The sequence below is a fragment of the Triturus cristatus genome, chromosome 8, assembly GCF_964204655.1.
Source record: "Triturus cristatus chromosome 8, aTriCri1.1, whole genome shotgun sequence".
In the NCBI taxonomy this organism is placed as follows: domain Eukaryota; kingdom Metazoa; phylum Chordata; class Amphibia; order Caudata; family Salamandridae; genus Triturus; species Triturus cristatus.
The window spans coordinates 736,592,117-736,612,835 of record NC_140591.1 but is presented as its reverse complement, the minus strand read 5'-3'; the positions used below and the strand labels follow the sequence as shown (position 1 = coordinate 736,612,835).

At 41.7% G+C, this 20,719-nt stretch overlaps 8 non-coding genes across 8 annotated transcripts; all 8 read right to left on the bottom strand.

Annotated features, from left to right (window-relative positions):
• Positions 1 to 1,667: 1,667 nt before the first annotated feature.
• TRNAV-CAC (transfer RNA valine (anticodon CAC)) lies at positions 1,668 to 1,740 on the bottom strand. The gene has a single exon. It is a non-coding gene; the product is annotated as a tRNA-Val (tRNA).
• Positions 1,741 to 4,409: 2,669 nt separating this feature from the next.
• On the bottom strand, positions 4,410 to 4,481 carry TRNAP-UGG (transfer RNA proline (anticodon UGG)). Its single transcript has one exon. It is a non-coding gene; the product is annotated as a tRNA-Pro (tRNA).
• Positions 4,482 to 6,462: 1,981 nt separating this feature from the next.
• On the bottom strand, positions 6,463 to 6,535 carry TRNAV-CAC (transfer RNA valine (anticodon CAC)). Its single transcript has one exon. It is a non-coding gene; the product is annotated as a tRNA-Val (tRNA).
• Positions 6,536 to 9,204: 2,669 nt separating this feature from the next.
• On the bottom strand, positions 9,205 to 9,276 carry TRNAP-UGG (transfer RNA proline (anticodon UGG)). Its single transcript has one exon. It is a non-coding gene; the product is annotated as a tRNA-Pro (tRNA).
• Positions 9,277 to 11,257: 1,981 nt separating this feature from the next.
• Positions 11,258 to 11,330, bottom strand: TRNAV-CAC (transfer RNA valine (anticodon CAC)). The gene has a single exon. It is a non-coding gene; the product is annotated as a tRNA-Val (tRNA).
• Positions 11,331 to 11,602: 272 nt separating this feature from the next.
• TRNAP-UGG (transfer RNA proline (anticodon UGG)) lies at positions 11,603 to 11,674 on the bottom strand. Its single transcript has one exon. It is a non-coding gene; the product is annotated as a tRNA-Pro (tRNA).
• Positions 11,675 to 13,644: 1,970 nt separating this feature from the next.
• TRNAV-CAC (transfer RNA valine (anticodon CAC)) lies at positions 13,645 to 13,717 on the bottom strand. Its single transcript has one exon. It is a non-coding gene; the product is annotated as a tRNA-Val (tRNA).
• A 5,067-nt stretch (positions 13,718 to 18,784) lies between these two features.
• On the bottom strand, positions 18,785 to 18,856 carry TRNAP-UGG (transfer RNA proline (anticodon UGG)). Its single transcript has one exon. It is a non-coding gene; the product is annotated as a tRNA-Pro (tRNA).
• Between the last annotated feature and the right edge of the window lie 1,863 nt (positions 18,857 to 20,719).

Genomic DNA, 20,719 nt, shown 5'->3' with positions numbered 1-20,719 from the left:
TCCTTCACTTTGTGCCAAAAGAAATACCAAGGTGAATACCTAGGCCACAGATTCAAGCTAAAGATCTTCCTGGTGAAGGCAAGGCGCAATAAAAACTGCATATCGCTGGACTAAAGCATTCCTTGCATAGCCTCTAACATCATAACATAACTGAGCTGCTAGCAGCAAGCTAACCAATACCTTTCTGAAATGAGAATGACATGTGCTTATCTGCTCAATCAGTGCTCAATCAGGCGAGATTTAGAAAAGGTGGAAAGGGTCCAAGTGGATGCCCCTTCCTTTTTAGGGTGGGTCCTGCTGACTATCATAGGATTGCTTGTAAAAGTGGTCAGGGTCAGAGGAAAAGCTGCCAACACTTCTTAGCGTTCTCTATAGATGCAGCCATTTTCTGTGACTGTAATTTCGGCCTTTTCCCAGAAGTCTCTATTCTGCCTATGCAAATTAACAAAAGCAGTGCTTATTCCTCACTTGCTCAAAGGTCCTTCCTGTCCAGAAAGCTCTGATTAAGCATGCTTATTTTCTTTTTCTGGGATATTTTAAATTGTTTCGCTGTCCAGTCTGTGGCAGTAGAAAGCTGCTTATGATGCCAGGTTTTGATGAATCCCCAAGGTACAAGTACAGAGGAATATATCAGTCTCTAGGATATGGAACTTTTAGCTAACACATCACAATATGTGATGCTTGCCAAGAAAACACTACATTCTGGAGCGCTGATGATCAGAACATTCTGCTCCTGAAGGATAGAAAAGACAGCTTGATTGAAATAAAGTCTGTTTATATTGACGCTCTCTCTCTCCCTATATATACATACATGCGTACACACACACACACAGGTATGTCATGCATTTCTTCAGATTTGTTTCAACCATTTACCATTTATTGGAGAATCCCTACTTTTCAAGTGACTGCAAATGAAGTCATCTCTGGCACTTTTTGTGCAAAGTAAGAGACACACATGACACCTTTTTATAAAAGTCATCGGTTTCTTTGTTACTGTGTACTTTCAAAGCGTGGGGCTTTCACACGTCAGGTAAACCTGATTACCACTACACAACAAAAGCAGATGCAGCTTTCTTATCTATGTCGTGATAGAACAGTTGTGAATTGAGTAGAAGAAGGGCCCTGATGTGATACTTATTACATGCAGCCTGTAAGATAGTCAAACATGCAGGCTAGGAAGGAAGATGCAAATATCAATGTATTAGAAAAACACCTAAAGGCGAGTGATATGCTTTCATTCATGCATGGCTAGGAAAAATCGCCATACTGTTGCAAACATTCTTACACCACCAACTGGAAATAAATGATTCTGACATTAAACGTAAAGGTGACAATGCATTTGTATCATCACCTTGAGAAGGATCATCTTGGAATTGAGCCGAGGGCCTCTGCACTCAAAGCCAGAAACACTCCACTAAAATAAGATTCCTGTTGGTGCCAACAATTCTCCATGTTAATGCTTGTTCTAGGTGAGCAGTGAACCGATTGCAGGGCTCTTTTGAAAGCAAGGTCTGAGAACCAACAGATACATCCACACGCTGATTACTTTAGTGTTTTGAGAGAATTCCCTTTCTTGGAACGAGATTGCATGAAATAATCTTCAGGGCTTGGACAATTCCATGGCAAAACGGCACCTATCAACATTGTAGCCAACACAATATAACAACTGTTTCTGCCCGGTTTCGAACCGGGGACCTTTCGCGTGTGAGGCGAACGTGATAACCACTACACTACAGAAACAGATACCTACAGTTGATTTTTCTGTAATGAAACTGCTCCGAACTGGCTATTCCATGGGCCTCTGGCTTTAGATTTCTTTCATGCAACCTGCCCGACATCCCTAGCTGAACGCTCGTACATGCCATGCAAGACCAGATGTTTGGTATTAGCTCAGACTGGGCAGGGCTGAAGCATGAGACTCTAGCAAAGAATTATCCACTACTGCAAAGAAAAAATTGATGTTGGTTTTGAAACGCAAACTTCAAAACAACTTGAAAAGAGTACCAAGAAAAGGGCTCGTCCGGGATTTGAACCCGGGACCTCTCGCACCCAAAGTGAGAATCATACCCCTAGACCAACGAGCCCTCAAAATCCTCTTACCTCTCAAAAGCTAATAACGGCTCTAAGCCCGCAATGAAGATCATGCTGGTATCTTTATGATGCTTGGTCTGTGAATACGCATGAAAGTCAGTCTCAACTTACCCTTTCTCAAACGATAGCACTATCATTTACAAGTGTCTCCTTTTATTCCGTCCCAGCTTTGGACACGTCTTACAGGAAGTCAGCCCTTATTTATATATTTCTGCAGTGGCTGAAGCTTAATGAGAAAGAGTAACAAGTTGTTCATAACAGCATAAGAAACACATTGTGCATTTTCTCTCAAATACTCCTTCACTTTGTGCCAAAAGAAATACCAAGGTGAATACCTAGGCCACAGATTCAAGCTAAAGATCTTCCTGCTGAATGCAAGGCGCAATAAAAACTGCATATCGCTGGACTAAAGCATTCCTTGCATAGCCTCTAACATCATAACATAACTGAGCTGCTAGCAGCAAGCTAACCAATACCTTTCTGAAATGAGAATGACATGTGCTTATCTGCTCAATCAGTGCTCAATCAGGCTCGATCAGGCGAGATTTAGAAAAGGTGGAAAGGGTCCAAGTGGATGCCCCTTCCTTTTTAGGGTGGGTCCTGCTGACTATCATAGGATTGCTTGTAAAAGTGGCCAGGGTCAGAGGAAAAGCTGCCAACACTTCTTAGCGTTCTCTATAGATGCAGCCATTTTCTGTGACTGTAATTTCGGCCTTTTCCCAGAAGTCTCTATTCTGCCTATGCAAATTAACAAAAGCAGTGCTTATTCCTCACTTGCTCAAATGTCCTTCCTGTCCAGAAAGCTCTGATTAAGCATGCTTATTTTCTTTTTCTGGGATATTTTAAATTGTTTCGCTGTCCAGTCTGTGGCAGTAGAAAGCTGCTTATGATGCCAGGTTTTGATGAATCCCCAAGGTACAAGTACAGAGGAATATATCAGTCTCTAGGATATGGAACTTTTAGCTAACACATCACAATATGTGATGCTTGCCAAGAAAACACTACATTCTGGAGCGCTGATGATCAGAACATTCTGCTCCTGAAGGATAGAAAAGACAGCTTGATTGAAATAAAGTCTGTTTATATTGACGCTCTCTCTCTCCCTATATATACATACATGCGTACACACACACACACAGGTATGTCATGCATTTCTTCAGATTTGTTTCAACCATTTACCATTTATTGGAGAATCCCTACTTTTCAAGTGACTGCAAATGAAGTCATCTCTGGCACTTTTTGTGCAAAGTAAGAGACACACATGACACCTTTTTATAAAAGTCATCGGTTTCTTTGTTACTGTGTACTTTCAAAGCATGGGGCTTTCACACGTCAGGTAAACCTGATTACCACTACACAACAAAAGCAGATGCAGCTTTCTTATCTATGTCGTGATAGAACAGTTGTGAATTGAGTAGAAGAAGGGCCCTGATGTGATACTTATTACATGCAGCCTGTAAGATAGTCAAACATGCAGGCTAGGAAGGAAGATGCAAATATCAATGTATTAGAAAAACACCTAAAGGCGAGTGATATGCGTTCATTCATGCATGGCTAGGAAAAATCGCCATACTGTTGCAAACATTCTTACACCACCAACTGGAAATAAATGATTCTGACATTAAACGTAAAGGTGACAATGCATTTGTATCATCACCTTGAGAAGGATCATCTTGGAATTGAGCCGAGGGCCTCTGCACTCAAAGCCAGAAACACTCCACTAAAATAAGATTCCTGTTGGTGCCAACAATTCTCCATGTTAATGCTTGTTCTAGGTGAGCAGTGAACCGATTGCAGGGCTCTTTTGAAAGCAAGGTCTGAGAACCAACAGATACATCCACACGCCGATTACTTTAGTGTTTTGAGAGAATTCCCTTTCTTGGAACGAGATTGCATGAAATAATCTTCAGGGCTTGGACAATTCCATGGCAAAACGGCACCTATCAACATTGTAGCCAACACAATATAACAACTGTTTCTGCCCGGTTTCAAACCGGGGACCTTTCGCGTGTGAGGCAAACGTGATAACCACTACACTACAGAAACAGATACCTACAGTTGATTTTTCTGTAATGAAACTGCTCCGAACTGGCTATTCCATGGGCCTCTGGCTTTAGATTTCTTTCATGCAACCTGCCCGACATCCCTAGCTGAACGCTCGTACATGCCATGCAAGACCAGATGTTTGGTATTAGCTCAGACTGGGCAGGGCTGAAGCATGAGACTCTAGCAAAGAATTATCCACTACTGCAAAGAAAAAATTGATGTTGGTTTTGAAACGCAAACTTCAAAACAACTTGAAAAGAGTACCAAGAAAAGGGCTCGTCCGGGATTTGAACCCGGGACCTCTCGCACCCAAAGCGAGAATCATACCCCTAGACCAACGAGCCCTCAAAATCCTCTTACCTCTCAAAAGCTAATACCGGCTCTAAGCCCGCAATGAAGATCATGCTGGTATCTTTATGATGCTTGGTCTGTGAATACGCATGAAAGTCAGTCTCAACTTACCCTTTCTCAAACGATAGCACTATCATTTACAAGTGTCTCCTTTTATTCCGTCCCAGCTTTGGACACGTCTTACAGGAAGTCAGCCCTTATTTATATATTTCTGCAGTGGCTGAAGCTTAATGAGAAAGAGTAACAAGTTGTTCATAACAACATAAGAAACACATTGTGCATTTTCTCTCAAATACTCCTTCACTTTGTGCCAAAAGAAATACCAAGGTGAATACCTAGGCCACAGATTCAAGCTAAAGATCTTCCTGCTGAATGCAAGGCGCAATAAAAACTGCATATCGCTGGACTAAAGCATTCCTTGCATAGCCTCTAACATTATAACATAACTGAGCTGCTAGCAGCAAGCTAACCAATACCTTTCTGAAATGAGAATGACATGTGCTTATCTGCTCAATCAGTGCTCAATCAGTGCTCAATCAGGCGAGATTTAGAAAAGGTGGAAAGGGTCCAAGTGGATGCCCCTTCCTTTTTAGGGTGGGTCCTGCTGACTATCATAGGATTGCTTGTAAAAGTGGCCAGGGTCAGAGGAAAAGCTGCCAACACTTCTTAGCGTTCTCTATAGATGCAGCCATTTTCTGTGACTGTAATTTCGGCCTTTTCCCAGAAGTCTCTATTCTGCCTATGCAAATTAACAAAAGCAGTGCTTATTCCTCACTTGCTCAAAGGTCCTTCCTGTCCAGAAAGCTCTGATTAAGCATGCTTATTTTCTTTTTCTGGGATATTTTAAATTGTTTCGCTGTCCAGTCTGTGGCAGTAGAAAGCTGCTTATGATGCCAGGTTTTGATGAATCCCCAAGGTACAAGTACAGAGGAATATATCAGTCTCTAGGATATGGAACTTTTAGCTAACACATCACAATATGTGATGCTTGCCAAGAAAACACTACATTCTGGAGCGCTGATGATCAGAACATTCTGCTCCTGAAGGATAGAAAAGACAGCTTGATTGAAATAAAGTCTGTTTATATTGACGCTCTCTCTCTCCCTATATATACATACATGCGTACACACACACACACAGGTATGTCATGCATTTCTTCAGATTTGTTTCAACCATTTACCATTTATTGGAGAATCCCTACTTTTCAAGTGACTGCAAATGAAGTCATCTCTGGCACTTTTTGTGCAAAGTAAGAGACACACATGACACCTTTTTATAAAAGTCATCGGTTTCTTTGTTACTGTGTACTTTCAAAGCGTGGGGCTTTCACACGTCAGGTAAACCTGATTACCACTACACAACAAAAGCAGATGCAGCTTTCTTATCTATGTCGTGATAGAACAGTTGTGAATTGAGTAGAAGAAGGGCCCTGATGTGATACTTATTACATGCAGCCTGTAAGATAGTCAAACATGCAGGCTAGGAAGGAAGATGCAAATATCAATGTATTAGAAAAACACCTAAAGGCGAGTGATATGCTTTCATTCATGCATGGCTAGGAAAAATCGCCATACTGTTGCAAACATTCTTACACCACCAACTGGAAATAAATGATTCTGACATTAAACGTAAAGGTGACAATGCATTTGTATCATCACCTTGAGAAGGATCATCTTGGAATTGAGCCGAGGGCCTCTGCACTCAAAGCCAGAAACACTCCACTAAAATAAGATTCCTGTTGGTGCCAACAATTCTCCATGTTAATGCTTGTTCTAGGTGAGCAGTGAACCGATTGCAGGGCTCTTTTGAAAGCAAGGTCTGAGAACCAACAGATACATCCACACGCTGATTACTTTAGTGTTTTGAGAGAATTCCCTTTCTTGGAACGAGATTGCATGAAATAATCTTCAGGGCTTGGACAATTCCATGGCAAAACGGCACCTATCAACATTGTAGCCAACACAATATAACAACTGTTTCTGCCCGGTTTCGAACCGGGGACCTTTCGCGTGTGAGGCGAACGTGATAACCACTACACTACAGAAACAGATACCTACAGTTGATTTTTCTGTAATGAAACTGCTCCGAACTGGCTATTCCATGGGCCTCTGGCTTTAGATTTCTTTCATGCAACCTGCCCGACATCCCTAGCTGAACGCTCGTACATGCCATGCAAGACCAGATGTTTGGTATTAGCTCAGACTGGGCAGGGCTGAAGCATGAGACTCTAGCAAAGAATTATCCACTACTGCAAAGAAAAAATTGATGTTGGTTTTGAAACGCAAACTTCAAAACAACTTGAAAAGAGTACCAAGAAAAGGGCTCGTCCGGGATTTGAACCCGGGACCTCTCGCACCCAAAGTGAGAATCATACCCCTAGACCAACGAGCCCTCAAAATCCTCTTACCTCTCAAAAGCTAATAACGGCTCTAAGCCCGCAATGAAGATCATGCTGGTATCTTTATGATGCTTGGTCTGTGAATACGCATGAAAGTCAGTCTCAACTTACCCTTTCTCAAACGATAGCACTATCATTTACAAGTGTCTCCTTTTATTCCGTCCCAGCTTTGGACACGTCTTACAGGAAGTCAGCCCTTATTTATATATTTCTGCAGTGGCTGAAGCTTAATGAGAAAGAGTAACAAGTTGTTCATAACAGCATAAGAAACACATTGTGCATTTTCTCTCAAATACTCCTTCACTTTGTGCCAAAAGAAATACCAAGGTGAATACCTAGGCCACAGATTCAAGCTAAAGATCTTCCTGCTGAATGCAAGGCGCAATAAAAACTGCATATCGCTGGACTAAAGCATTCCTTGCATAGCCTCTAACATCATAACATAACTGAGCTGCTAGCAGCAAGCTAACCAATACCTTTCTGAAATGAGAATGACATGTGCTTATCTGCTCAATCAGTGCTCAATCAGGCTCGATCAGGCGAGATTTAGAAAAGGTGGAAAGGGTCCAAGTGGATGCCCCTTCCTTTTTAGGGTGGGTCCTGCTGACTATCATAGGATTGCTTGTAAAAGTGGCCAGGGTCAGAGGAAAAGCTGCCAACACTTCTTAGCGTTCTCTATAGATGCAGCCATTTTCTGTGACTGTAATTTCGGCCTTTTCCCAGAAGTCTCTATTCTGCCTATGCAAATTAACAAAAGCAGTGCTTATTCCTCACTTGCTCAAATGTCCTTCCTGTCCAGAAAGCTCTGATTAAGCATGCTTATTTTCTTTTTCTGGGATATTTTAAATTGTTTCGCTGTCCAGTCTGTGGCAGTAGAAAGCTGCTTATGATGCCAGGTTTTGATGAATCCCCAAGGTACAAGTACAGAGGAATATATCAGTCTCTAGGATATGGAACTTTTAGCTAACACATCACAATATGTGATGCTTGCCAAGAAAACACTACATTCTGGAGCGCTGATGATCAGAACATTCTGCTCCTGAAGGATAGAAAAGACAGCTTGATTGAAATAAAGTCTGTTTATATTGACGCTCTCTCTCTCCCTATATATACATACATGCGTACACACACACACACAGGTATGTCATGCATTTCTTCAGATTTGTTTCAACCATTTACCATTTATTGGAGAATCCCTACTTTTCAAGTGACTGCAAATGAAGTCATCTCTGGCACTTTTTGTGCAAAGTAAGAGACACACATGACACCTTTTTATAAAAGTCATCGGTTTCTTTGTTACTGTGTACTTTCAAAGCATGGGGCTTTCACACGTCAGGTAAACCTGATTACCACTACACAACAAAAGCAGATGCAGCTTTCTTATCTATGTCGTGATAGAACAGTTGTGAATTGAGTAGAAGAAGGGCCCTGATGTGATACTTATTACATGCAGCCTGTAAGATAGTCAAACATGCAGGCTAGGAAGGAAGATGCAAATATCAATGTATTAGAAAAACACCTAAAGGCGAGTGATATGCGTTCATTCATGCATGGCTAGGAAAAATCGCCATACTGTTGCAAACATTCTTACACCACCAACTGGAAATAAATGATTCTGACATTAAACGTAAAGGTGACAATGCATTTGTATCATCACCTTGAGAAGGATCATCTTGGAATTGAGCCGAGGGCCTCTGCACTCAAAGCCAGAAACACTCCACTAAAATAAGATTCCTGTTGGTGCCAACAATTCTCCATGTTAATGCTTGTTCTAGGTGAGCAGTGAACCGATTGCAGGGCTCTTTTGAAAGCAAGGTCTGAGAACCAACAGATACATCCACACGCCGATTACTTTAGTGTTTTGAGAGAATTCCCTTTCTTGGAACGAGATTGCATGAAATAATCTTCAGGGCTTGGACAATTCCATGGCAAAACGGCACCTATCAACATTGTAGCCAACACAATATAACAACTGTTTCTGCCCGGTTTCAAACCGGGGACCTTTCGCGTGTGAGGCAAACGTGATAACCACTACACTACAGAAACAGATACCTACAGTTGATTTTTCTGTAATGAAACTGCTCCGAACTGGCTATTCCATGGGCCTCTGGCTTTAGATTTCTTTCATGCAACCTGCCCGACATCCCTAGCTGAACGCTCGTACATGCCATGCAAGACCAGATGTTTGGTATTAGCTCAGACTGGGCAGGGCTGAAGCATGAGACTCTAGCAAAGAATTATCCACTACTGCAAAGAAAAAATTGATGTTGGTTTTGAAACGCAAACTTCAAAACAACTTGAAAAGAGTACCAAGAAAAGGGCTCGTCCGGGATTTGAACCCGGGACCTCTCGCACCCAAAGCGAGAATCATACCCCTAGACCAACGAGCCCTCAAAATCCTCTTACCTCTCAAAAGCTAATACCGGCTCTAAGCCCGCAATGAAGATCATGCTGGTATCTTTATGATGCTTGGTCTGTGAATACGCATGAAAGTCAGTCTCAACTTACCCTTTCTCAAACGATAGCACTATCATTTACAAGTGTCTCCTTTTATTCCGTCCCAGCTTTGGACACGTCTTACAGGAAGTCAGCCCTTATTTATATATTTCTGCAGTGGCTGAAGCTTAATGAGAAAGAGTAACAAGTTGTTCATAACAACATAAGAAACACATTGTGCATTTTCTCTCAAATACTCCTTCACTTTGTGCCAAAAGAAATACCAAGGTGAATACCTAGGCCACAGATTCAAGCTAAAGATCTTCCTGCTGAATGCAAGGCGCAATAAAAACTGCATATCGCTGGACTAAAGCATTCCTTGCATAGCCTCTAACATCATAACATAACTGAGCTGCTAGCAGCAAGCTAACCAATACCTTTCTGAAATGAGAATGACATGTGCTTATCTGCTCAATCAGTGCTCAATCAGTGCTCAATCAGGCGAGATTTAGAAAAGGTGGAAAGGGTCCAAGTGGATGCCCCTTCCTTTTTAGGGTGGGTCCTGCTGACTATCATAGGATTGCTTGTAAAAGTGGTCAGGGTCAGAGGAAAAGCTGCCAACACTTCTTAGCGTTCTCTATAGATGCAGCCATTTTCTGTGACTGTAATTTCGGCCTTTTCCCAGAAGTCTCTATTCTGCCTATGCAAATTAACAAAAGCAGTGCTTATTCCTCACTTGCTCAAAGGTCCTTCCTGTCCAGAAAGCTCTGATTAAGCATGCTTATTTTCTTTTTCTGGGATATTTTAAATTGTTTCGCTGTCCAGTCTGTGGCAGTAGAAAGCTGCTTATGATGCCAGGTTTTGATGAATCCCCAAGGTACAAGTACAGAGGAATATATCAGTCTCTAGGATATGGAACTTTTAGCTAACACATCACAATATGTGATGCTTGCCAAGAAAACACTACATTCTGGAGCGCTGATGATCAGAACATTCTGCTCCTGAAGGATAGAAAAGACAGCTTGATTGAAATAAAGTCTGTTTATATTGACGCTCTCTCTCTCCCTATATATACATACATGCGTACACACACACACACAGGTATGTCATGCATTTCTTCAGATTTGTTTCAACCATTTACCATTTATTGGAGAATCCCTACTTTTCAAGTGACTGCAAATGAAGTCATCTCTGGCACTTTTTGTGCAAAGTAAGAGACACACATGACACCTTTTTATAAAAGTCATCGGTTTCTTTGTTACTGTGTACTTTCAAAGCATGGGGCTTTCACACGTCAGGTAAACCTGATTACCACTACACAACAAAAGCAGATGCAGCTTTCTTATCTATGTCGTGATAGAACAGTTGTGAATTGAGTAGAAGAAGGGCCCTGATGTGATACTTATTACATGCAGCCTGTAAGATAGTCAAACATGCAGGCTAGGAAGGAAGATGCAAATATCAATGTATTAGAAAAACACCTAAAGGCGAGTGATATGCTTTCATTCATGCATGGCTAGGAAAAATCGCCATACTGTTGCAAACATTCTTACACCACCAACTGGAAATAAATGATTCTGACATTAAACGTAAAGGTGACAATGCATTTGTATCATCACCTTGAGAAGGATCATCTTGGAATTGAGCCGAGGGCCTCTGCACTCAAAGCCAGAAACACTCCACTAAAATAAGATTCCTGTTGGTGCCAACAATTCTCCATGTTAATGCTTGTTCTAGGTGAGCAGTGAACCGATTGCAGGGCTCTTTTGAAAGCAAGGTCTGAGAACCAACAGATACATCCACACGCCGATTACTTTAGTGTTTTGAAAGAATTCCCTTTCTTGGAACGAGATTGCATGAAATAATCTTCAGGGCTTGGACAATTCCATGGCAAAACGGCACCTATCAACATTGTAGCCAACACAATATAACAACTGTTTCTGCCCGGTTTCGAACCGGGGACCTTTCGCGTGTGAGGCAAACGTGATAACCACTACACTACAGAAACAGATACCTACAGTTGATTTTTCTGTAATGAAACTGCTCCGAACTGGCTATTCCATGGGCCTCTGGCTTTAGATTTCTTTCATGCAACCTGCCCGACATCCCTAGCTGAACGCTCGTACATGCCATGCAAGACCAGATGTTTGGTATTAGCTCAGACTGGGCAGGGCTGAAGCATGAGACTCTAGCAAAGAATTATCCACTACTGCAAAGAAAAAATTGATGTTGGTTTTGAAACGCAAACTTCAAAACAACTTGAAAAGAGTACCAAGAAAAGGGCTCGTCCGGGATTTGAACCCGGGACCTCTCGCACCCAAAGCGAGAATCATACCCCTAGACCAACGAGCCCTCAAAATCCTCTTACCTCTCAAAAGCTAATACCGGCTCTAAGCCCGCAATGAAGATCATGCTGGAATCTTTATGATGCTTGGTCTGTGAATACGCATGAAAGTCAGTCTCAACTTACCCTTTCTCAAACGATAGCACTATCATTTACAAGTGTCTCCTTTTATTCCGTCCCAGCTTTGGACACGTCTTACAGGAAGTCAGCCCTTATTTATATATTTCTTCAGTGGCTGAAGCTTAATGAGAAAGAGTAACAAGTTGTTCATAACAACATAAGAAACACATTGTGCATTTTCTCTCAAATACTCCTTCACTTTGTGCCAAAAGAAATACCAAGGTGAATACCTAGGCCACAGATTCAAGCTAAAGATCTTCCTGCTGAATGCAAGGCGCAATAAAAACTGCATATCGCTGGACTAAAGCATTCCTTGCATAGCCTCTAACATCATAACATAACTGAGCTGCTAGCAGCAAGCTAACCAATACCTTTCTGAAATGAGAATGACATGTGCTTATCTGCTCAATCAGTGCTCAATCAGGCGAGATTTAGAAAAGGTGGAAAGGGTCCAAGTGGATGCCCCTTCCTTTTTAGGGTGGGTCCTGCTGACTATCATAGGATTGCTTGTAAAAGTGGTCAGGGTCAGAGGAAAAGCTGCCAACACTTCTTAGCATTCTCTATAGATGCAGCCATTTTCTGTGACTGTAATTTCGGCCTTTTCCCAGAAGTCTCTATTCTGCCTATGCAAATTAACAAAAGCAGTGCTTATTCCTCACTTGCTCAAATGTCCTTCCTGTCCAGAAAGCTCTGATTAAGCATGCTTATTTTCTTTTTCTGGGATATTTTAAATTGTTTCGCTGTCCAGTCTGTGGCAGTAGAAAGCTGCTTATGATGCCAGGTTTTGATGAATCCCCAAGGTACAAGTACAGAGGAATATATCTGTCTCTAGGATATGGAACTTTTAGCTAACACATCACAATATGTGATGCTTGCCAAGAAAACACTACATTCTGGAGCGCTGATGATCAGAACATTCTGCTCCTGAAGGATAGAAAAGACAGCTTGATTGAAATAAAGTCTGTTTATATTGACGCTCTCTCTCTCCCTATATATACATACATGCATACACACACACACACAGGTATGTCATGCATTTCTTCAGATTTGTTTCAACCATTTACCATTTATTGGAGAATCCCTACTTTTCAAGTGACTGCAAATGAAGTCATCTCTGGCACTTTTTGAGCAAAGTAAGAGACACACATGACACCTTTTTATAAAAGTCATCGGTTTCTTTGTTACTGTGTACTTTCAAAGCATGGGGCTTTCACACGTCAGGTAAACCTGATTACCACTACACAACAAAAGCAGATGCAGCTTTCTTATCTATGTCGTGATAGAACAGTTGTGAATTGAGTAGAAGAAGGGCCCTGATGTGATACTTATTACATGCAGCCTGTAAGATAGTCAAACATGCAGGCTAGGAAGGAAGATGCAAATATCAATGTATTAGAAAAACACCTAAAGGCGAGTGATATGCTTTCATTCATGCATGGCTAGGAAAAATCGCCATACTGTTGCAAACATTCTTACACCACCAACTGGAAATAAATGATTCTGACATTAAACGTAAAGGTGACAATGCATTTGTATCATCACCTTGAGAAGGATCATCTTGGAATTGAGCCGAGGGCCTCTGCACTCAAAGCCAGAAACACTCCACTAAAATAAGATTCCTGTTGGTGCCAACAATTCTCCATGTTAATGCTTGTTCTAGGTGAGTAGTGAACCGATTGCAGGGCTCTTTTGAAAGCAAGGTCTGAGAACCAACAGATACATCCACACGCTGATTACTTTAGTGTTTTGAGAGAATTCCCTTTCTTGGAACGAGATTGCATGAAATAATCTTCAGGGCTTGGACAATTCCATGGCAAAACGGCACCTATCAACATTGTAGCCAACACAATATAACAACTGTTTCTGCCCGGTTTCGAACCGGGGACCTTTCGCGTGTGAGGCGAACGTGATAACCACTACACTACAGAAACAGATACCTACAGTTGATTTTTCTGTAATGAAACTGCTCCGAACTGGCTATTCCATGGGCCTCTGGCTTTAGATTTCTTTCATGCAACCTGCCCGACATCCCTAGCTGAACGCTCGTACATGCCATGCAAGACCAGATGTTTGGTATTAGCTCAGACTGGGCAGGGCTGAAGCATGAGACTCTAGCAAAGAATTATCCACTACTGCAAAGAAAAAATTGATGTTGGTTTTGAAACGCAAACTTCAAAACAACTTGAAAAGAGTACCAAGAAAAGGGCTCGTCCGGGATTTGAACCCGGGACCTCTCGCACCCAAAGTGAGAATCATACCCCTAGACCAACGAGCCCTCAAAATCCTCTTACCTCTCAAAAGCTAATAACGGCTCTAAGCCCGCAATGAAGATCATGCTGGTATCTTTATGATGCTTGGTCTGTGAATACGCATGAAAGTCAGTCTCAACTTACCCTTTCTCAAACGATAGCACTATCATTTACAAGTGTCTCCTTTTATTCCGTCCCAGCTTTGGACACGTCTTACAGGAAGTCAGCCCTTATTTATATATTTCTGCAGTGGCTGAAGCTTAATGAGAAAGAGTAACAAGTTGTTCATAACAGCATAAGAAACACATTGTGCATTTTCTCTCAAATACTCCTTCACTTTGTGCCAAAAGAAATACCAAGGTGAATACCTAGGCCACAGATTCAAGCTAAAGATCTTCCTGCTGAATGCAAGGCGCAATAAAAACTGCATATCGCTGGACTAAAGCATTCCTTGCATAGCCTCTAACATCATAACATAACTGAGCTGCTAGCAGCAAGCTAACCAATACCTTTCTGAAATGAGAATGACATGTGCTTATCTGCTCAATCAGTGCTCAATCAGGCTCGATCAGGCGAGATTTAGAAAAGGTGGAAAGGGTCCAAGTGGATGCCCCTTCCTTTTTAGGGTGGGTCCTGCTGACTATCATAGGATTGCTTGTAAAAGTGGCCAGGGTCAGAGGAAAAGCTGCCAACACTTCTTAGCGTTCTCTATAGATGCAGCCATTTTCTGTGACTGTAATTTCGGCCTTTTCCCAGAAGTCTCTATTCTGCCTATGCAAATTAACAAAAGCAGTGCTTATTCCTCACTTGCTCAAATGTCCTTCCTGTCCAGAAAGCTCTGATTAAGCATGCTTATTTTCTTTTTCTGGGATATTTTAAATTGTTTCGCTGTCCAGTCTGTGGCAGTAGAAAGCTGCTTATGATGCCAGGTTTTGATGAATCCCCAAGGTACAAGTACAGAGGAATATATCAGTCTCTAGGATATGGAACTTTTAGCTAACACATCACAATATGTGATGCTTGCCAAGAAAACACTACATTCTGGAGCGCTGATGATCAGAACATTCTGCTCCTGAAGGATAGAAAAGACAGCTTGATTGAAATAAAGTCTGTTTATATTGACGCTCTCTCTCTCCCTATATATACATACATGCGTACACACACACACACAGGTATGTCATGCATTTCTTCAGATTTGTTTCAACCATTTACCATTTATTGGAGAATCCCTACTTTTCAAGTGACTGCAAATGAAGTCATCTCTGGCACTTTTTGTGCAAAGTAAGAGACACACATGACACCTTTTTATAAAAGTCATCGGTTTCTTTGTTACTGTGTACTTTCAAAGCATGGGGCTTTCACACGTCAGGTAAACCTGATTACCACTACACAACAAAAGCAGATGCAGCTTTCTTATCTATGTCGTGATAGAACAGTTGTGAATTGAGTAGAAGAAGGGCCCTGATGTGATACTTATTACATGCAGCCTGTAAGATAGTCAAACATGCAGGCTAGGAAGGAAGATGCAAATATCAATGTATTAGAAAAACACCTAAAGGCGAGTGATATGCGTTCATTCATGCATGGCTAGGAAAAATCGCCATACTGTTGCAAACATTCTTACACCACCAACTGGAAATAAATGATTCTGACATTAAACGTAAAGGTGACAATGCATTTGTATCATCACCTTGAGAAGGATCATCTTGGAATTGAGCCGAGGGCCTCTGCACTCAAAGCCAGAAACACTCCACTAAAATAAGATTCCTGTTGGTGCCAACAATTCTCCATGTTAATGCTTGTTCTAGGTGAGCAGTGAACCGATTGCAGGGCTCTTTTGAAAGCAAGGTCTGAGAACCAACAGATACATCCACACGCCGATTACTTTAGTGTTTTGAGAGAATTCCCTTTCTTGGAACGAGATTGCATGAAATAATCTTCAGGGCTTGGACAATTCCATGGCAAAACGGCACCTATCAACATTGTAGCCAACACAATATAACAACTGTTTCTGCCCGGTTTCAAACCGGGGACCTTTCGCGTGTGAGGCAAACGTGATAACCACTACACTACAGAAACAGATACCTACAGTTGATTTTTCTGTAATGAAACTGCTCCGAACTGGCTATTCCATGGGCCTCTGGCTTTAGATTTCTTTCATGCAACCTGCCCGACATCCCTAGCTGAACGCTCGTACATGCCATGCAAGACCAGATGTTTGGTATTAGCTCAGACTGGGCAGGGCTGAAGCATGAGACTCTAGCAAAGAATTATCCACTACTGCAAAGAAAAAATTGATGTTGGTTTTGAAACGCAAACTTCAAAACAACTTGAAAAGAGTACCAAGAAAAGGGCTCATCCGGGATTTGAACCCGGGACCTCTCGCACCCAAAGGGAGAATCATACCCCTAGACCAACGAGCCCTCAAAATCCTCTTACCTCTCGAAAGCTAATACCGGCTCTAAGCCCGCAATGAAGATCATGCTGGTATCTTTATGATGCTTGGTCTGTGAATACGCATGAAAGTCAGTCTCAACTTACCCTTTCTCAAACGATAGCACTATCATTTACAAGTGTCTCCTTTTATTCCGTCCCAGCTTTGGACACGTCTTACAGGAAGTCAGCCCTTATTTATATATTTCTGCAGTGGCTGAAGCTTAATGAGAAAGAGTAACAAGTTGTTCATAACAACATAAGAAACACATTGTGCATTTTCTCTCAAATACTCCTTCACTTTGTGCCAAAAGAAATACCAAGGTGAATACCTAGGCCACAGATTCAAGCTAAAGATCTTCCTGCTGAATGCAAGGCGCAATAAAAACTGCATATCGCTGGACTAAAGCATTCCTTGCATAGCCTCTAACATCATAACATAACTGAGCTGCTAGCAGCAAGCTAACCAATACCTTTCTGAAATGAGAATGACATGTGCTTATCTGCTCAATCAGTGCTCAATCAGTGCTCAATCAGGCGAGATTTAGAAAAGGTGGAAAGGGTCCAAGTGGATGCCCCTTCCTTTTTAGGGTGGGTCCTGCTGACTATCATAGGATTGCTTGTAAAAGTGGCCAGGGTCAGAGGAAAAGCTGCCAACACTTCTTAGCGTTCTCTATAGATGCAGCCATTTTCTGTGACTGTAATTTCGGCCTTTTCCCAGAAGTCTCTATTCTGCCTATGCAAATTAACAAAAGCAGTGCTTATTCCTCACTTGCTCAAAGGTCCTTCCTGTCCAGAAAGCTCTGATTAAGCATGCTTATTTTCTTTTTCTGGGATATTTTAAATTGTTTCGCTGTCCAGTCTGTGGCAGTAGAAAGCTGCTTATGATGCCAGGTTTTGATGAATCCCCAAGGTACAAGTACAGAGGAATATATCAGTCTCTAGGATATGGAACTTTTAGCTAACACATCACAATATGTGATGCTTGCCAAGAAAACACTACATTCTGGAGCGCTGATGATCAGAACATTCTGCTCCTGAAGGATAGAAAAGACAGCTTGATTGAAATAAAGTCTGTTTATATTGACGCTCTCTCTCTCCCTATATATACATACATGCGTACACACACACACACAGGTATGTCATGCATTTCTTCAGATTTGTTTCAACCATTTACCATTTATTGGAGAATCCCTACTTTTCAAGTGACTGCAAATGAAGTCATCTCTGGCACTTTTTGTGCAAAGTAAGAGACACACATGACACCTTTTTATAAAAGTCATCGGTTTCTTTGTTACTGTGTACTTTCAAAGCATGGGGCTTTCACACGTCAGGTAAACCTGATTACCACTACACAACAAAAGCAGATGCAGCTTTCTTATCTATGTCGTGATAGAACAGTTGTGAATTGAGTAGAAGAAGGGCCCTGATGTGATACTTATTACATGCAGCCTGTAAGATAGTCAAACATGCAGGCTAGGAAGGAAGATGCAAATATCAATGTATTAGAAAAACACCTAAAGGCGAGTGATATGCGTTCATTCATGCATGGCTAGGAAAAATCGCCATACTGTTGCAAACATTCTTACACCACCAACTGGAAATAAATGATTCTGACATTAAACGTAAAGGTGACAATGCATTTGTATCATCACCTTGAGAAGGATCATCTTGGAATTGAGCCGAGGGCCTCTGCACTCAAAGCCAGAAACACTCCACTAAAATAAGATTCCTGTTGGTGCCAACAATTCTCCATGTTAATGCTTGTTCTAGGTGAGCAGTGAACCGATTGCAGGGCTCTTTTGAAAGCAAGGTCTGAGAACCAACAGATACATCCACACGCCGATTACTTTAGTGTTTTGAGAGAATTCCCTTTCTTGGAACGAGATTGCATGAAATAATCTTCAGGGCTTGGACAATTCCATGGCAAAACAGCACCTATCAACATTGTAGCCAACACAATATAACAACTGTTTCTGCCCGGTTTCAAACCGGGGACCTTTCGCGTGTGAGGCAAACGTGATAACCACTACACTACAGAAACAGATACCTACAGTTGATTTTTCTGTAATGAAACTGCTCCGAACTGGCTATTCCATGGGCCTCTGGCTTTAGATTTCTTTCATGCAACCTGCCCGACATCCCTAGCTGAACGCTCGTACATGCCATGCAAGACCAGATGTTTGGTATTAGCTCAGACTGGGCAGGGCTGAAGCATGAGACTCTAGCAAAGAATTATCCACTACTGCAAAGAAAAAATTGATGTTGGTTTTGAAACGCAAACTTCAAAACAACTTGAAAAGAGTACCAAGAAAAGGGCTCGTCCGGGATTTGAACCCGGGACCTCTCGCACCCAAAGCGAGAATCATACCCCTAGACCAACGAGCCCTCAAAATCCTCTTACCTCTCAAAAGCTAATACCGGCTCTAAGCCCGCAATGAAGATCATGCTGGTATCTTTATGATGCTTGGTCTGTGAATACGCATGAAAGTCAGTCTCAACTTACCCTTTCTCAAACGATAGCACTATCATTTACAAGTGTCTCCTTTTATTCCGTCCCAGCTTTGGACACGTCTTACAGGAAGTCAGCCCTTATTTATATATTTCTGCAGTGGCTGAAGCTTAATGAGAAAGAGTAACAAGTTGTTCATAACAACATAAGAAACACATTGTGCATTTTCTCTCAAATACTCCTTCACTTTGTGCCAAAAGAAATACCAAGGTGAATACCTAGGCCACAGATTCAAGCTAAAGATCTTCCTGCTGAATGCAAGGCGCAATAAAAACTGCATATCGCTGGACTAAAGCATTCCTTGCATAGCCTCTAACATCATAACATAACTGAGCTGCTAGCAGCAAGCTAACCAATACCTTTCTGAAATGAGAATGACATGTGCTTATCTGCTCAATCAGTGCTCAATCAGGCGAGATTTAGAAAAGGTGGAAAGGGTCCAAGTGGATGCCCCTTCCTTTTTAGGGTGGGTCCTGCTGACTATCATAGGATTGCTTGTAAAAGTGGCCAGGGTCAGAGGAAAAGCTGCCAACACTTCTTAGCGTTCTCTATAGATGCAGCCATTTTCTGTGACTGTAATTTCGGCCTTTTCCCAGAAGTCTCTATTCTGCCTATGCAAATTAACAAAAGCAGTGCTTATTCCTCACTTGCTCAAAGGTCCTTCCTGTCCAGAAAGCTCTGATTAAGCATGCTTATTTTCTTTTTCTGGGATATTTTAAATTGTTTCGCTGTCCAGTCTGTGGCAGTAGAAAGCTGCTTATGATGCCAGGTTTTGATGAATCCCCAAGGTACAAGTACAGAGGAATATATCAGTCTCTAGGATATGGAACTTTTAGCTAACACATCACAATATGTGATGCTTGCCAAGAAAACACTACATTCTGGAGCGCTGATGATCAGAACATTCTGCTCCTGAAGGATAGAAAAGACAGCTTGATTGAAATAAAGTCTGTTTATATTGACGCTCTCTCTCTCCCTATATATACATACATGCGTACACACACACACACAGGTATGTCATGCATTTCTTCAGATTTGTTTCAACCATTTACCATTTATTGGAGAATCCCTACTTTTCAAGTGACTGCAAATGAAGTCATCTCTGGCACTTTTTGTGCAAAGTAAGAGACACACATGACACCTTTTTATAAAAGTCATCGGTTTCTTTGTTACTGTGTACTTTCAAAGCATGGGGCTTTCACACGTCAGGTAAACCTGATTACCACTACACAACAAAAGCAGATGCAGCTTTCTTATCTATGTCGTGATAGAACAGTTGTGAATTGAGTAGAAGAAGGGCCCTGATGTGATACTTATTACATGCAGCCTGTAAGATAGTCAAACATGCAGGCTAGGAAGGAAGATGCAAATATCAATGTATTAGAAAAACACCTAAAGGCGAGTGATATGCTTTCATTCATGCATGGCTAGGAAAAATCGCCATACTGTTGCAAACATTCTTACACCACCAACTGGAAATAAATGATTCTGACATTAAACGTAAAGGTGACAATGCATTTGTATCATCACCTTGAGAAGGATCATCTTGGAATTGAGCCGAGGGCCTCTGCACTCAAAGCCAGAAACACTCCACTAAAATAAGATTCCTGTTGGTGCCAACAATTCTCCATGTTAATGCTTGTTCTAGGTGAGCAGTGAACCGATTGCAGGGCTCTTTTGAAAGCAAGGTCTGAGAACCAACAGATACATCCACACGCCGATTACTTTAGTGTTTTGAA